The sequence below is a fragment of the Gallus gallus genome, chromosome 15, assembly GCF_016699485.2.
Source record: "Gallus gallus isolate bGalGal1 chromosome 15, bGalGal1.mat.broiler.GRCg7b, whole genome shotgun sequence".
NCBI lineage: Eukaryota > Metazoa > Chordata > Aves > Galliformes > Phasianidae > Gallus > Gallus gallus.
The window spans coordinates 4,616-19,861 of NC_052546.1; the positions used below are offsets into that span (position 1 = coordinate 4,616).

General features: G+C 45.4%; 1 long non-coding RNA gene across 1 annotated transcript; it reads right to left on the bottom strand.

The window, feature by feature from the left end:
• Positions 1 to 9,095: 9,095 nt before the first annotated feature.
• LOC112533014 lies at positions 9,096 to 14,027 on the bottom strand. Its single transcript, XR_005840105.1, has 3 exons — positions 14,016 to 14,027; positions 12,171 to 13,892; positions 9,096 to 11,193 (listed from the first exon to the last, which is right to left on the bottom strand). It is a non-coding gene; the product is annotated as an uncharacterized LOC112533014 (long non-coding RNA).
• Positions 14,028 to 15,246: the final 1,219 nt, after the last annotated feature.

Consider the following 15,246-nt stretch of genomic DNA (forward strand, 5'->3'; position numbering starts at 1 on the left):
AACTGCTGTTCCCCAGGGGCTGGTACTGAGGCCCATCTTGTTTAATGTCTTTACTGAGGACCTACATGAGGAGACTGAATATACCCTGAGTGTACAGATAACACCAACTTCAGAGGTAGTACAGATCTGCTTGACAGAAGGAGGCCCTTCAGACAGATCTAGATAAGCTGCATTACTGGGCTGAATAGAATGGGATGACATTCAACGAGGCCAAGTGCCGGATCCTGCACTTTGGCCGCAATCACCCCATACAGCTCTATACACTTCTATCAGATTGGCTCAATAGTACTCAATTGGTACTCAATAGACAGCTAGATGACAGACTACAAGATATGGCTAAGTACCACATGGTAGTAATGCGTTGGCAGCACATTTGAACTACATACTCTTGTAGATCCTTCCAAACCTTGTGATTCCATAGTAATACAGTTCTGTACATACTCTAACACAAAACCACAAAACATCAGGGATTGGAAAGCACCTTCACAGAACATCTAGTCCAATGCCTGAGCGGGAGCAGGAATCCAAACGGGCTATTAATATCTGCAGAGAAGAACACCCTACAACCTCTCTTTACAGCCTGTACCTGTGTTCTCTCACACTCACAATAAAGAAGATGGATCTCAAATTTTAAGCAGAACCTGGTCTGTTCAATCCAGCACCCATTACTGCTGCTCATATCACCAAATGTCACTGACAACAGCCTTCCTCAATTCTACTCACACCCAGCCTAGCTGTATTTATATACACAAATAACATCACACCTCAGTTGCCTTGAACCTAAAAACTACACGGAGAGGAGAAACACTCTGAACCTACAAATCATCCCCATTCCATCCCCATGCCATTAGCCTTCTAGGCCACGAGTGCACAGTACTGGCTCATGTTCCTCCTCCTGTCCTCCATGAAGCCCAGGTCCCTTTCACCCATACTGCGCTCCAATGGGGCGCTCCCTAACCTATAACAGTTCCTATGGTTCTTCCCACATGCAATGCTCTACTATTGCCCTTAGTGTACTTCATGAAATTCCATCCCACCCAACTCTCCTGAGAGTCTAGATCACCCAATATGTCAACAAAGCCTTCTGGCTTCTCAGGCACTCCTTGCAATTTTCTGTCATCAGCGTTCCTGACCTTGCTCTATTCCCTCATCCAAGTCATTAATGAATATAGTAAATAGCACCAGTCCCATTACCTATCCCCAAGGGACACCGCTAGACACAAGGTTCCAACTAGACACTGTCTCATGCACCAGAACTCTCCAGCTTCTTCCCTTCAGTGGCTTTGCAATCCGCCTTGCTATCCAATCATCCAGACCATGCTTCCGTAGTTTACCTGCAAACGTGCTGTGTGAGACAGTGATGAGTCCTTCACTGAAATCAATATACCCACATGCACTGCTTCACCATGAGCTCTCCAGCACATGACATCACCATAAAAAGCTATCAGGTTCATCAAAAAGGACTTCCTGTTGCTGAAGCTGTGCTGACTGCATCTAAAAACACTCTTACTCTCAATACGCATGATGCTCTGTGTCAGAGTATCGCCCCACAGAACTCCCTCAGTGTACTTTAGGACTCCACACGGAGTTCCACATGACTGGAAAGGCTTCTCACAGCCAACATGTATAATCTGGCAAAATAGGCCCCAAGCTGATAGGATCTTTGTGTTGCACATACTTGTTCATAGCCCGAAACACTAATTGAACACCTCCTGGAAGGTGGAGCCAACGCAAAACAGCTCAGGTGCAATCAATGTGACTCAATGACAGGAAGGGGCGGAGCCAAGACCCACCCCCCTCCCAAACCGCATTTAAGAGCCAGATGTGCAGGGGAGTGCATTTTCCTGGAGATCCCTGCCAACCTATGACCTTCCAAAGGTAAACATATTCTCTTTTGCTTCTATAGCCACAGGTCCTGGGCTTGGCCTTATTCTTGTTCAATGCAAATTGTGACAATGCTGTCAGGCTGTCATTACTGTGATTTTTATCAAGGCTGTTCATGTAATCTACCTAGACTTCAGCAAAGCCTTTGATGCTGTCTCCCACAGTATTTTCCTGCACTATTCTCCTGCAGAAGCTGGCAGCCCGTGGCTTGGACAGGTACACTCTCAGCTGGATAAAGAGCTGGCTGGAGGGCTGGACCCAGAGACTGGTGGTGAATAGAGTCAATCCAGCTGGCGACCGGTCACGAGTGGTGTTCCCCAGGGGTTGGTGCTGGCGCCTGTCCTCTTCGATATCTTTACTGATGACCTGGGTGAGGGCATTGAGTGCACCCTCAGTAAGTTTGCAGATGACACCAAGCTGGCTGGAAGTGTCGATCTGCCTGGGAGTAGTGAGGCCCTACAGAGGGATCTGGACAGGCTGGATAGGTGGGCTGAAGCCAATGGGATGAGGTTCAACAAGACCAAATGCCAGGTCCTGCACTTTGGCTGCAACAACCCCAGGCAAAGCTGCAGGCTTGGGGCAGAGTGGCTGGAAGACTGTGTAGAGGATTTGGACCTGGAGGTACTGATTGACGCTCGACTGAACATGAGCCAGGAGTGTGCCCAGGTGGCCAAGAAGGCCAATGGCATCCTGGCTTGTAACAGAAATAGTGTGGCCAGCAGGAACAGGGAAGTAATTGTCCCCCTGTACTCAGCACTGGTGAGGCCGCACCTCAAGTACTGTGCCCAGTTTTGGGCCCCTCACTGTAAGAAAGACATCAAGGCCCTGGAGCGTGTCCAGAGGAGGGCAGCAAAGCTGGTGAGGGGTCTGGAGCACAGGCCTTATGAGGAGCGGCTAAAGAAGCTGGGATTGTTCAGTCTGGAGAAGAGGATGCTCAGGGGAGACCTTATTTCTCTCTATAACTGCCTGAAGGGAGGTTGTAGTGAGCTGGGGGTCGGCCTCTTCTGTAACAGTGATACGACTAAAGAGAATGGCTTCAAGCTGCACCAGGGAAGGTTCAGGCTGGACGTTAGGAAATACTACTTCTCTGAAAGGGTGGTCAGTCACTGGAATGGGCTGCCCAGAGAGGTGGTGGAGTCACCGACCCTGGAGGTGTTCAAGGAACATATGGATGTTGTGTTGAGAGACGTAGTTTAGTGAGAGCCATTGGTGATGGGCGAATGGCTGGACTGGGTGATCCTGTGGGTCTTTTCCAACCTCTGTGATTCTATGATTCTATGGTCATCTTAGAGTGTTGCACTTTTTCTTCAGCACCAGACATGCCTTTGTTCACATGCCTTGTGAACCAAAATATGTTTTCTTTTATTCAAACTATAGCAGACATAACACCCTTTGCCAACGGACCCTCTAAAATTTGATCGTGCAATGTTTTACCCAGGGCAAAGAACAGTAAGCCAAAAATTTGGATGACAATGCAAACACTTACAGGCTGCAGAATGGAAATGGAGGCAAGATGTCACAGAGTTATCTGGATAAATCTATTCCTGTGACAGGGGGCAGTTGTCCCGTGAGCCCCCTGGCTTCCAAAAAAATGTGAAGGGAAAAGGGAAGGGGGTAGGGGAACAGGAGTTGGGCTCAGAGAGGGAGAAAAAAGAATGGAGCAGTGGCAACAATCTAAGGAGAAAAACTTATTTTACTAACTATGATATCAGAATGCAAGATAACACAATATAATACAATCTAATTGAAAGTAAGAAAGTAATAAATCAAATGAAATAAGAGAGAGAAAGTTTCCAAAACCGAAAGACCTACTTGAATGAAGGCATGCAGCTTGGAAGCACACCCACCCCTCTGCCTGGCAGCCAGAGAGAGCGTGCGCTGAAAAAAAACAGCAACCAGATCCCGTGACTTCTGTGATGTATCTTCCTGCTCTGACCGTGAGGTCCTCTGGGATACGTAGTTCTTCTCTTTTGAGGAGCAGGTATCTGGAAGGTTGTCAATCCACGGAACTGGAATATTAACTCTTTAAGTACGCATACTGTCCATGATGTTATGATGTGGAATACCAATAGCAAAATTACAAAACCATGACACAAGAAAACAAACAAACAAAAAGAGACATGACAGTATCGAAGGAGAGCAGAAGGGAATAGAGATAAAGAAAAACTTGACATGCAGCAGGAAACAATTGCATACATAGAAAACAAAACAAACAAACAAACAAAAAAACATGTGAGCACTGCACAGAGATCAAAAAAGAAGAGATGAACACTTCCATGATGTACCGCTGAGAAGTCAAACTCCGGCACTAACTCAAACGCTCTCTCACAGCCTCTGCAGAAATACTGAAGAAGGACATTGAACAGATTGGAGTAAGTCAACAAGATGTTTTCCACCTGTATGGTAACTCAGAAATCACTGCCCAAACCCCGAGAAAAAAAACAACAGATAAACCCTGGCAGTGCACGTGCACACAACTCATATGTGTGATAGGAAGCCTGACTCGGGCCCTCTTACTCCTCATCTAACAGCTGACTGCCACTAATGACAGAACTCTTGCTGGACATACCTCATTTGTACATTTTTTCCCGCAACACGATGTCTTCAGACAGCCAGCATGGCTTTACCAAGGACAGATCTTGCCTGAGTAATCTGGTGGCCTCATATGATGTAGCCATGGCATCGCTGGTTACAGGAACAGCAATGCGTGCCGTATACCTGCACTTCTGTGAAAACTATGACTTGGTCAGGCACCACATCCTGCTCTCTAAATTGAAGAGGTGTAGTTATGAAGGATGGACTGGTCAATGACTGAGAAACGGGTTGGCTGATTAACCATGATTAATGGTTATGCATCAGGGGGGAGGCTGATCACAAGTGGTATGCCTCAGGGGTTGGTCTCATGACTGGTACTCTTCAACATCATCATCAGTGACACAGATGATGGCATCGAGTGCACCCTGAGCAACTTTGCAGATAACCCCAGCCTGACTGGTGAAATCAATATGCTGGAAAAGATTTAGAAAAAGGAGAAGAAGGAAAAGGAAAAGATCTAGAAAAAAGGAAGATAAGAATTAGAAAAAGAATGAGACAAAGATAAGGAATTAGACAAAGAAATTGGAATAGAAAGAATTGGAAAAAAGGCAAGGAATAAGGGCGTGGAAAAAGGATTGGAATTGGAAAGAGATTAGAATTAGAAAAAAAACCATAAAATTAGAAAAATGAGAAATAGCAAGTAGAAAAAGAAAAAGAAGCAGAAATAGAAGAGGAAAAGGGAAAAGAGAATCAGGAAAAAAAGGGAAAAAAGGACAAAAGGAGAAAGAAATAGAATTAGAGAATGAAACAGAACTCTAATTAGAAGAAGTAAAAGAATTAGAATGAGAGCATAAGAAACACATTTAGAAAATCGATTAGAAAAAGGAAAGGAAAAAGAGTGGCAAAAGGAAAAAGAACTGGAAAAGGAAAAAGAAAAAGATTAGAAAAAGAGCTGAAAAAGAAAAAGAACTGGAAAAATAAAAAGGAAAATAAATAAGAAAAAGAATTAGAAAAATGAAAAGCATCAGAATTTGAAAATTTATTGGAAAAAATTACAGAAAAAATAGAAAATTAATTACAGCAAGAAAAAGAATTTGAATTGGAAAAAAAGAACTGGAAAGAGAACTGGAAAGAGATTTAGAAGAAAAAGAATTACAAAAACAATGAGAGAAAGAATAAGAGTTAGAAGATTAAGAATTAGAGATGGGACCTGCAGAATGGGACCTAGAGAAGTGGGACCATATGAAACTAATGAGGTTCCATAAGGCCAAATGCAGGGCACTGCATGTAGAGCAATCCCAGATATTTAGACAAACAGGACAAGATCTGCTTGACAGCAGCCCTGCAGAGAAGGGGCTGGTGGATGGCAAGCTGGACAGGAAGCAGCAGTACACTCTCGCAGCCAAGAAGACCAACCGTATTCTGCATGGAATTAAAAAACAGCTGGCCAGCAGACAGCGAGAGGTGATTGTCCCCTTCTACTCAGCTCTTGCAAGGTCCTATCTGAAATATGGTGTCCGGTCCTGCAGCCCCCACTACAGGAAGGACAAGGACCTCTTGAAGTGGGTAGAGGGGAGAACAACTAAGATGATCAGTACTCTGACCGCCTCTCCTATAAGGAAAGGCTGACAGAATGGGCCTTGATTAGCTTGCAGACAAGAAAGCTCTGATGAGACCTCACTGTGACCTTCTGGAACTTGAAGGGAACATATAAACAGTAGGGGGGAACAGCTGTTTTCAAGGGTGGATATCGATAGAACAAGTGAGAATGCTTTTAAACTGAGACAGGGGAGGTTTAGGTTAGATATTACGAGGAAATTTTGCACACGGAAGGCGGTGAAGCACTGGAACAGGTTGCCCAAGGAGATTCTGGACGCCCCATCCCTGGAGGCATTCAAGGCCAGGCTGGATGTGGCTCTGGGCAGCCTGTTCTAGTGACTGACGATCCTGCACGTAGCACAGCCATTGAAAGTAGATGATCGTTGTGCTTCCTTTCAACCCAGGCCGTTCCATGATTCTGTGACTCTACGATTCACAGACATATGACCAGCCTTATTTTTCTAACATTTCCTCACAGCACTGGCACCTCTGCTGTTACACTAGCAGGAGAGGATCTCCAGATAAGGAATAAGAAACATCATCAAAGAACAGAGTAGAGAAGAAAAAAAAGAGAAAATATCCCATTACAGGAGCAGCTGTGTTGTCCAGAAATCAAACTATAACCACAGAGTACTGATAAAGCACAAACGTTTATTCAGGACTGTCCACACAACAGATGCAAAGGGAATATTCCCACCCAGCCCACATACAAGAAAGGCACAAACATAATAAACAAGCTGCTCACGTCAGTATTACGTGGCCAAGAAAATGTTGCGTTATTACAGTGAGTCCCCCAAAGGATTGTCTTTTTATTCCCCCCCCCCCCCCCCGCCCCAACGCTCAGCTCTTTTGCACATCTCTCGGTGATCTATAGTGGTCTTGTAAAGAACATCGTACATCTCTCTTGCTGTGCACTCCTTGAGCTTGGTCGAGATGGAAGACAGTTGACTCGGTCTAGCCCATCATCAGCTACAACTCCATCAACCAATCCGCTGCTTGTTAGTTCATGTGTGGTTTTACTGTCTGACCTGGCATTCCAGAGATAGGACAGCTAACGATATTATTTGCAGAAACAGGAGGCCCGCTGTCGGTACAAACTGTCTGAGTCTGCAGAAAAACATCTGTTATTGCCAGCCAAAACCTGGCTTAGCGAGGTCAGACCCGTAGCTGCCCATTCAGCACCAGATGAAAGCACGTAACTTACAACCTAAGTTATTTCCCTTAATTCACCAGTAAAGAAGGCGGCTGCGTGGACAAAGAGGTACTCAAATGCTTCTATTGTCCAGGAGAACAATAAAAAAGGTATTTAATAACCCTAATAAACTGCTTACAATAAGATTGCGAGACTAGGTAAAGAACAACCAAAATGTCATACTTTTATGATTTCTGCTTATCGCTATTCCATAACATAATGTCATAAAATGCACTGTGAGTTAAACACTTAATGCTCTGGTTCCATGGACTGTAGATAGTTCCACATACGTGGTTCTCAGAACACAAGAAGAACTACACGCTTCATATCGCAGAAGACCGAGTGTTATATTGCTTTCCATTTTCCATTCAGGGTTAAACATAAAACTGCTAGCATATCACAAGACATCCTCTTTTCCCTGCTGCTCAGCTCACTTGCACGGCTCGCCTCAGTGTTACAGTAACACCTCTGTTTTTCACAAACTCTCTTATTTCTTATGACTGATAAGCTTCTATTCTAATTGGATAGTATTGTAACATGCTCAGTAACCTTGCATTGCAATACAGTATTCAGTAATTGACCTTCCGGCTACTCATGCTTCCGAACACTCGCTCAGTCCTCATATTCTCACTGTAACCAACCTGGTACAGAAATACTGATTGCAACCAAAAATGATCTACCTACACGATAAATCCAGCACTGAAGCCTACAATTAGCAACTCCGATATCTCACAACCTTTGCAAAAAACAGGCACCTTTTCTGGCCCTGGGATACCTCACAAGGAAGGAGAATACTCTAAAAAACAACCGTTTGCCCATCCTGCTTCTGTGGCCCAGCAGACTGTATGGGCCCTTGCTGCGAGGACCAGCTGATTTGCTGTAAGGCATACTACCTTGGCGTGCTGGAAAACAAACAGCTCCAGCACTGCTGCAGATTGTTTCACTGACTGCCACGTCCCTTTGGCAATCTGGCTTCCAAAGATGACTTCTACAGGAGAGAACAATCACACCGTCCCTGACAGTCAAGACAACTGAAGCGATAAACTTCTAAAACAATAGGTACAAAAGGTGCTAAGGGAAAAACTGCCCTGCCATGGTCTAGGAAACAAGAACGCTGCTGCTCAATGCATTGCCATGTAAACAACTCTGTGGAATTGGACTTGTCCCGGTTTTAACCTAAGCAGCCATTTCCCTGACAAGGCCATGGGGGCCAGCAGCAAATGGCTCGCAACATCCGTCTTGATGACCATCTTTCCCCTAAACGCATGCAGGCAGAAATGACCAGAGATGCCGGAAGCTAATAAAAAGCTCTTTGACATTCTACAACAGCTGGACATCTGTAAGACAACCAAAAGAAAATAAATGCAATGCTATGTGTGGGTACTCACAAACATCCACCCGCCTTTCACCAAATTTCAGATCCGGGGCGCTAAGGTGAATCAAAAAACGGTTGGATAGAAACCAAACAGCACACTTCTGTTAGCATTAAGGCAGGAAGTCTTTATTAGCAATTCCAGAAAGCACGGAGGATATTTCCAGCATAACAGCTTCGAAGATGACACAATTCAGACTCCACGCTAGTTCCACAGATACCGCACGCTCAGCAGTAACACACAAGATGATAAACACAGACAGACCCCCGTGTCGCTCCAGGTCCCTATGCTCTCCGAGACGGATACTAAAGATTTCCAGTCTTCTATTCCAGGCTCGCTTCTACTCCATATGATTCTTTGAGCATCATGACGGTCAATCCAGCAGCTTTCAACTTCATCCAGGCGTCTTCCTAAATCACCCTCTATAAAAGTTTTCTTCATTCACAAATGCTCAATAGCAGAATGCCAGGTATAAGCCCTGCGTTCATACCAAAATCGTAATGTAGACACACTCACTCAAGAGGCATTTTTATTACAACGTAAGATGCAACGAGAAATCTCCTAACTCGCACAGCCAGGATAGCAATGGTTACATATTTTAAAACATAACATACAAACATTAATTACATTGCAAGAAAGATGGGTGGAATTCCAAGACATTATTAACACATTGCCCCACCCTACTGTCATGGTCCTAAAGAAGCAGCGCGGTTCTCTGGTCAGTGTTGGATGAAGGTGATCAGCATACCTCGCTGAGAGCTTCCAACTTCAGAAGGTCAGGCTTGCATTGTGTCGCAACAGCAACTTCACTTCCTTATGCTCAGCAATGGCAGCTCTGCCTCCTTATGTTCATGGGACTGCATATTCAGTTACAAAGAGAAACTCCGCTGACCTTCAATGGACCTTCCATTGTGTCATCAGCTCTCCGCCCTTATCTTCCTTGTACTCACAGACCTCACGTTCCACCACTTTCTGTGTTCCTTCCCAACTTGGCACATACTATGAGGTCCAGATTTATACTTCCCTTGATACAATCCACCCTTTTCTATAGGTTATGCAAAGGCTTTTGCTTTCAGTGCCCAACTGTCAAGTAATGTGTTCCAGAACTATTTCCCCGTTTCTACCTGACATTTCACACGGTACCTCTTCTAGGTGGAGCGCTCATCTACCATTTTTCAATAGCACCAGAAAGAACACCTCGCACCTATGCAGGTTATCACAATGAGGATCGTCAGTACAACTACAACTGGTCACTTTAGCCACACAAAGTTAGGCAGCCAGTTACAAAGCTTATTCCACATATCCATGATTCCAGCAGAAGGGTCATGTAAGGAGACTTGGTGTAGCTCTCAAACGCCTCTCCAAATGGCTTATAAATCACTCTCTACGTGTACATTTCAGTCCATGTAAGCGCAGTGACTTCGGTTAATAATCATAGAGACCCCTCATACCTTTGCGGTAAGAATGTCGAGGGCCATTCTATTCTGCAAGACTGATTTACTCAGCGTGAGATCTCTGTCTGAAGACCCTGGATGGCTTCTAAACTTAGGTTCTCAATTCTTTCCATAGTGACTAATACATTCACAACTGCTTGTTCCAGTTCAGTGACTCCGACAGCTGAAAGTACCCATCAAATAAAACTATGGAATCCCATAGTCCTTTCAACTAGTGGAGTATTCCCTCTCTTAATCTATAGCTGCATAGCTCTTAAAAATCCTCATGGTGGCTCTATGCAAGTGTAGATACTTGTGTGAGGCATCAGATAACCTGCTGTGCATGTCCCAGTCCAATTCAATGGGAGAATTTCACATGCGTATTTATTTCGCACACATCCACCAATACCCAAAGAGGAGCTGACAGTGTTTTTGCCTATGCTACATTGATGCAGTCCCCATGCCCGCTATAGCTAATATATCTTTATCTCCAGACTGCACTGTATTGTTAGTGGCCCTAGGATCACAGTACCTGCCTTGCTGCCATCGAGCAGTCTCATTATATCTCGTAAGCATCCCAAAATTGCCATATTCCCAACAACACCCTACACCTGACAGGTTCCTGCACCCAAAGTTTATATGGTTTGCACTGTTGTCATTCCTGTCTATAAAAATGGTTCAGGTATTAGTAATAATAACAACAACAAAAAAAAAAAAAAAAAAAAAAACAAGCAAACAAACAAATCAACGACCTTACTCTGATTTTCATCCACGCATTTACAATTTCCACCGTTTTCCATCTGATTTGTTACATAATTCAGTATTGTTCAATTTAGTGCAACTGCTGCGTAAATTGGCACACTTCCTACACTTCTTGGGAGAGTCATACAAACCCAACAGTCTGAAACACTAAAACCTTCCTTCAGCAAGATTTTCAATTAGTTTTACATGCCTGTTTTCCAGCCAAGCTAAAGCAACAGTTAAAACTATAGAAGACAGAAAAATATTAAGACATTTATTTTCTTAACATAAGTTTCAGAGCTCTTTTGGGGGTAGAGGTCCACTGAAGTTTTGAGGCCTTCTTTGCCCTGCAGCGACACGTCCATGAAAGCGGCTCCTAAATTCAGATTGCCAGGTGGGCGTTGACAAATAGTCAAAATGGTCCTTCCCGCTTCGACTAGGACAGTAGATCGGAAAGAAATGTAATATACTCATAACAGCCTGGAAAAATATCATGTAACAATCCATCAAGGCCTCAGACACTACTCCCCAAAACCGCTACTTCTATTCCACAAATCTGCCTCTGCAGGCTTATCAAACATTCAGTTAGTATTGAATGTGTGAAATTCACAAAAAGAAAAAAGAAAAACTCTGCATGAAGGCAAGAAATGCTGTTCAGTCATGAAGGAAAAAACAATCCAAAGTTTGATGTCAGCAAACCAAGGCACTGACAACCCATCACTACTTCAGAGCCCTAACCAATTTAGTGTGAGGACAAATGTGATGAGGGTGGGAAAAGCTGGATTTGGACTACTGTTGCCTTCTGCAACTGCAATGTTAACCTCCTGCATTAGCCCTAGTGTGCACTGACCAATTACCTGATCAGGGCCAAATGACTGCAGATGTACACCAACATGATGAGCAGTAAAATGGCGTCTATTCACTACTAAGCACAGCTTATATACCTTTACTGAAGCTATCGTGCCCTGTCCTGATTTGTCTGTACTGGATCTAACCCCTTACCACAATTCCTTATTTGGCTCCTATTGTCTCCTCATTCCTTTGCCTTCTTATCTTGTTTACTTTGTTAGCAAGGACAGTCTGTCTGAGCACAACAGCACCCTTTCACTATGCTTAGGGAGAGGCCTATCCCATACGGCACGTATCCCCACAAAGCACCTACTACAATAGACTACATTGGGGAATATTTGGAATTTGGGCCAAAGGGCACACAGAGTAATCACTTATCCCTTGCCAAGCATCAGTGCACAACCAATGCACAAACACAAGAAGACATGTAAGCCCCATCGAATCTGGTAGTGGAGTCTTCAGTCCAACAAGAAAAGAAGAAACATTGGCATGTGGTACCGAACAACATGGGTTAGGATGAAATAAATGTAATTCCAGACACCCCAAATCATACAGGACACTCACACAATAGCTGTAGTGGAGCCTACATCTTCATTTTCCATCACACTTGGTCAAAGAACATCAGTTTACATTTCACTCAGTGTATCTCCAAAGAGGCATTGACAGGCAACATGAAACACAAGAAAATAGAGAAGAGTAACACTGCATAACAAGAAGACACATTACTGAACCTAAAAAGAAAGAACACCACCATGTTGACAGGGAGCAACAGAAGGCACTGACATCCAGCAGTACTGGAGAGCCCTAAGCCAGCTGGTGTGGGGACAGACCGGGTGAGTGATGGTCGAGCTGGAGTTGGACTCCATCAGGGAATACTTGGACTTGGCAAGCACTGGGAGATGGCAAAGCGCCAGGCGGCAAGGAGAGAAAAGGAATGTGCTGCCGATGGATGTGAGAGGCAGTGCCAGCGGGGCGTCCCCCGCTTCAAGGGGCACTTCTCCTGTCTCACCCAGGGCAGCCTCTCTCCTCATTTCTTTTGGTTGGATTCTGAAGGCTCTGATCCGTTGGCACACCACATCTGCCTGGCCAGAGCGAGACATGGAGGCCAAAGGGAGCTCCTGCTTGGAAATAGAGAATGGGAAAGGTGGTGTCAAGCAAGCGGAACACCCTTGATAAGCCCAGTGAGCACAAGCGACAACCAACAAGTCCATAGGACCTCTGCAAGCATGGGAACGACCTCAGGGGACAACAGAGCTTGCCAGACAGGAAGGAATAGATATTGGCATCCACCTATGGGTGTGGGTACTTGCTGTGTCCACCAAGAGCCTCAGTAGAGTCCTTGCACTGCTCAGCAGGGTCACAACTCTCCAGTGCCACCTGATGGACACAAGAAAAGGTAAGTAGAGATTACCTTCTAGTAAGGATGAAGGAATCACTCACCCCTTTCCAAGGATCAGGGCACATCCCACACTGCAATCAAGGAGGTCAGGGAAGGCATCACCATGTGGTGGATAAGTCTCCAATACTAGAAGGAAAGAAACTTTCCTATCAGGTACTGAACCAAATGGCTTTAAAAAAAAAAAAAAAAAAAAAAAAAAAAAAAAAACAGATGTCAAGCTAGAAACCCCAAGTCATACGACACACTCACTGCAAGCCTGTTTTGGAGTTTACCACTTGATTTTCCATCTCACTTGCTCAAACCTTACCAGAAATCATTTGGTTTATTGCAGACCCAGGATGGATCAATAAGCAGCCCGGAAAAAAAATAAAAAATAAAAAAACTAAGGCAAACATCACATAACAGCAAGAAAACATAGTGAACCTGGATATAAGAAAACGAACCCATGTTCTCTGGGATCAGCAGAAGGCACGGAGATCCCACCAGAACGGGGGAGCCCTATGATGGGCAAAGGAAGAACACCCGGTGACAGCAAGGTGAGCACAAGCAACAACCAACACCAAGCCCATACAACCTCTGCAAGCGTGGGAAAAACCTCAGGGGTCAGCAGAGCTTGCCAGACAGAGGAAGATGTGCATCTTGGCATCCACCTCTGGCTGTGGGTTCCTGCGGCGTCCACCAAATGCCTCAATAGAGTCCTTGCAGCGCCCCGGACAACTGCACTTCTCCACTGCAACCTGTTCCACACAGCACAAGACAAGTAGAGATTACCTTCTGGTCAGGATGGAGGAATCACTTACCCCTTATCCAGTGCTGAGGTCACATCCAACTCTGCAAACTGGGGAGAGAAGAACAGGCAACGCCATCTGACGGCAGAGTCTCCTATCCTAGAATCAAAGTTAAAACCCTCAATAGTAGTACTGAACAACACAGGTTAGGGAGGAACACAAGTCATTCTAAGAACCCCAACTCACGCACAGCACTCACCAGCAGCCTGTTCTGGTGCCTACCTCTTCTCTTGGCATCACGCTTGGGCAACGCAGAGCAGTCTGCATTTGGGTCACTGAAACTCCACCGAGGCGCCAACAGGCAACATGGAGGACAAGAAGAGAGAGAAGAGAAACACTCCATAACCTGTAGCAAACGCTCTGGAACCCAAAAAGCAAAGAACAGAGCCGTGCTGACTGGGAGCGACAGAAGGCACCGACAGCCAGCACTGCTGGGGAGCCCTAAGCCAGCTGGTGCGGGGACAGACCGGGTGAGTGTTGGTCAAGCTGGAGTTGGACTCCATCAGGGAACATTTGGACTTGGTGAGCCCTGGGAGACGGCAAAGCGCCGGGCAGCAAGGAGAGAGAAGGAACGTGCTGGCTGCCGGTGGATGCGAGAGGCAGCGCCAGCGGGGCGTCCCCCGCTTCAAGGGGCACTTCTCCTGTCTCACCCAGGGCAGCCTCTCTCCTCAGTTGTTCTGCTCAGGGTCTGGACTCTGCATACCGTTGGCGCACCACATCTGCCTGGCCAGAGCGAGACACGGAGGCCAAGGGGAGCTCCTGCTTGGAAATGGAGACTGGGAAAGGTGTTGTCAAGTAAGAGGAACACCCTTGGAAAGCCAAGTGAGCACAAGGGTAAACCAACAACAAGCCCATAGGACCTCTGCAAGCATGGGAACGACCTCAGGGGACAACAGAGCTTGCCAGACAGGAAGGAATAGATATTGGTATCCATCTATGGGTGTGGGTTCTTGCTGTGTCCACCAAGAGCCTCAGTAGAGTCCTTGCACTGCTCAGCAGGGTCACAACTCTTCAGTGCCACCTGATGGACACAAGAAAAGGTAAGTAGAGATTACCTTCTAGTAAGGATGAAGGAATCACTCACCCCTTTCCAAGGATCAGGGCACATCCCACACTGCAATCAAGGAGGTCAGGGAAGGCATCACCATGTGGTGGATAAGTCTCCAATACTAGAAGGAAAGAAGAAACCTTCCTATCAGGTACTGAACCACATGGGTTACACAGAAAAACAGATGACATGCTTGAAGCCCCAAGCCATACAAAACACTTACCGTAAGTCTGTTTTGGAGCCTACCTCTTCATTTTCCATCTCACTTGAGCAAACCTTACTAGACTACATTCGGGTTACTGCAGACACGAGAGGGATCAGTTGGCAGCCTGGGGGGAGGAAAAAAAAAAAAAAAAAAAGGAAGGAAGAGAAACATTGCATAACATGAAAAAATGATAACGAACC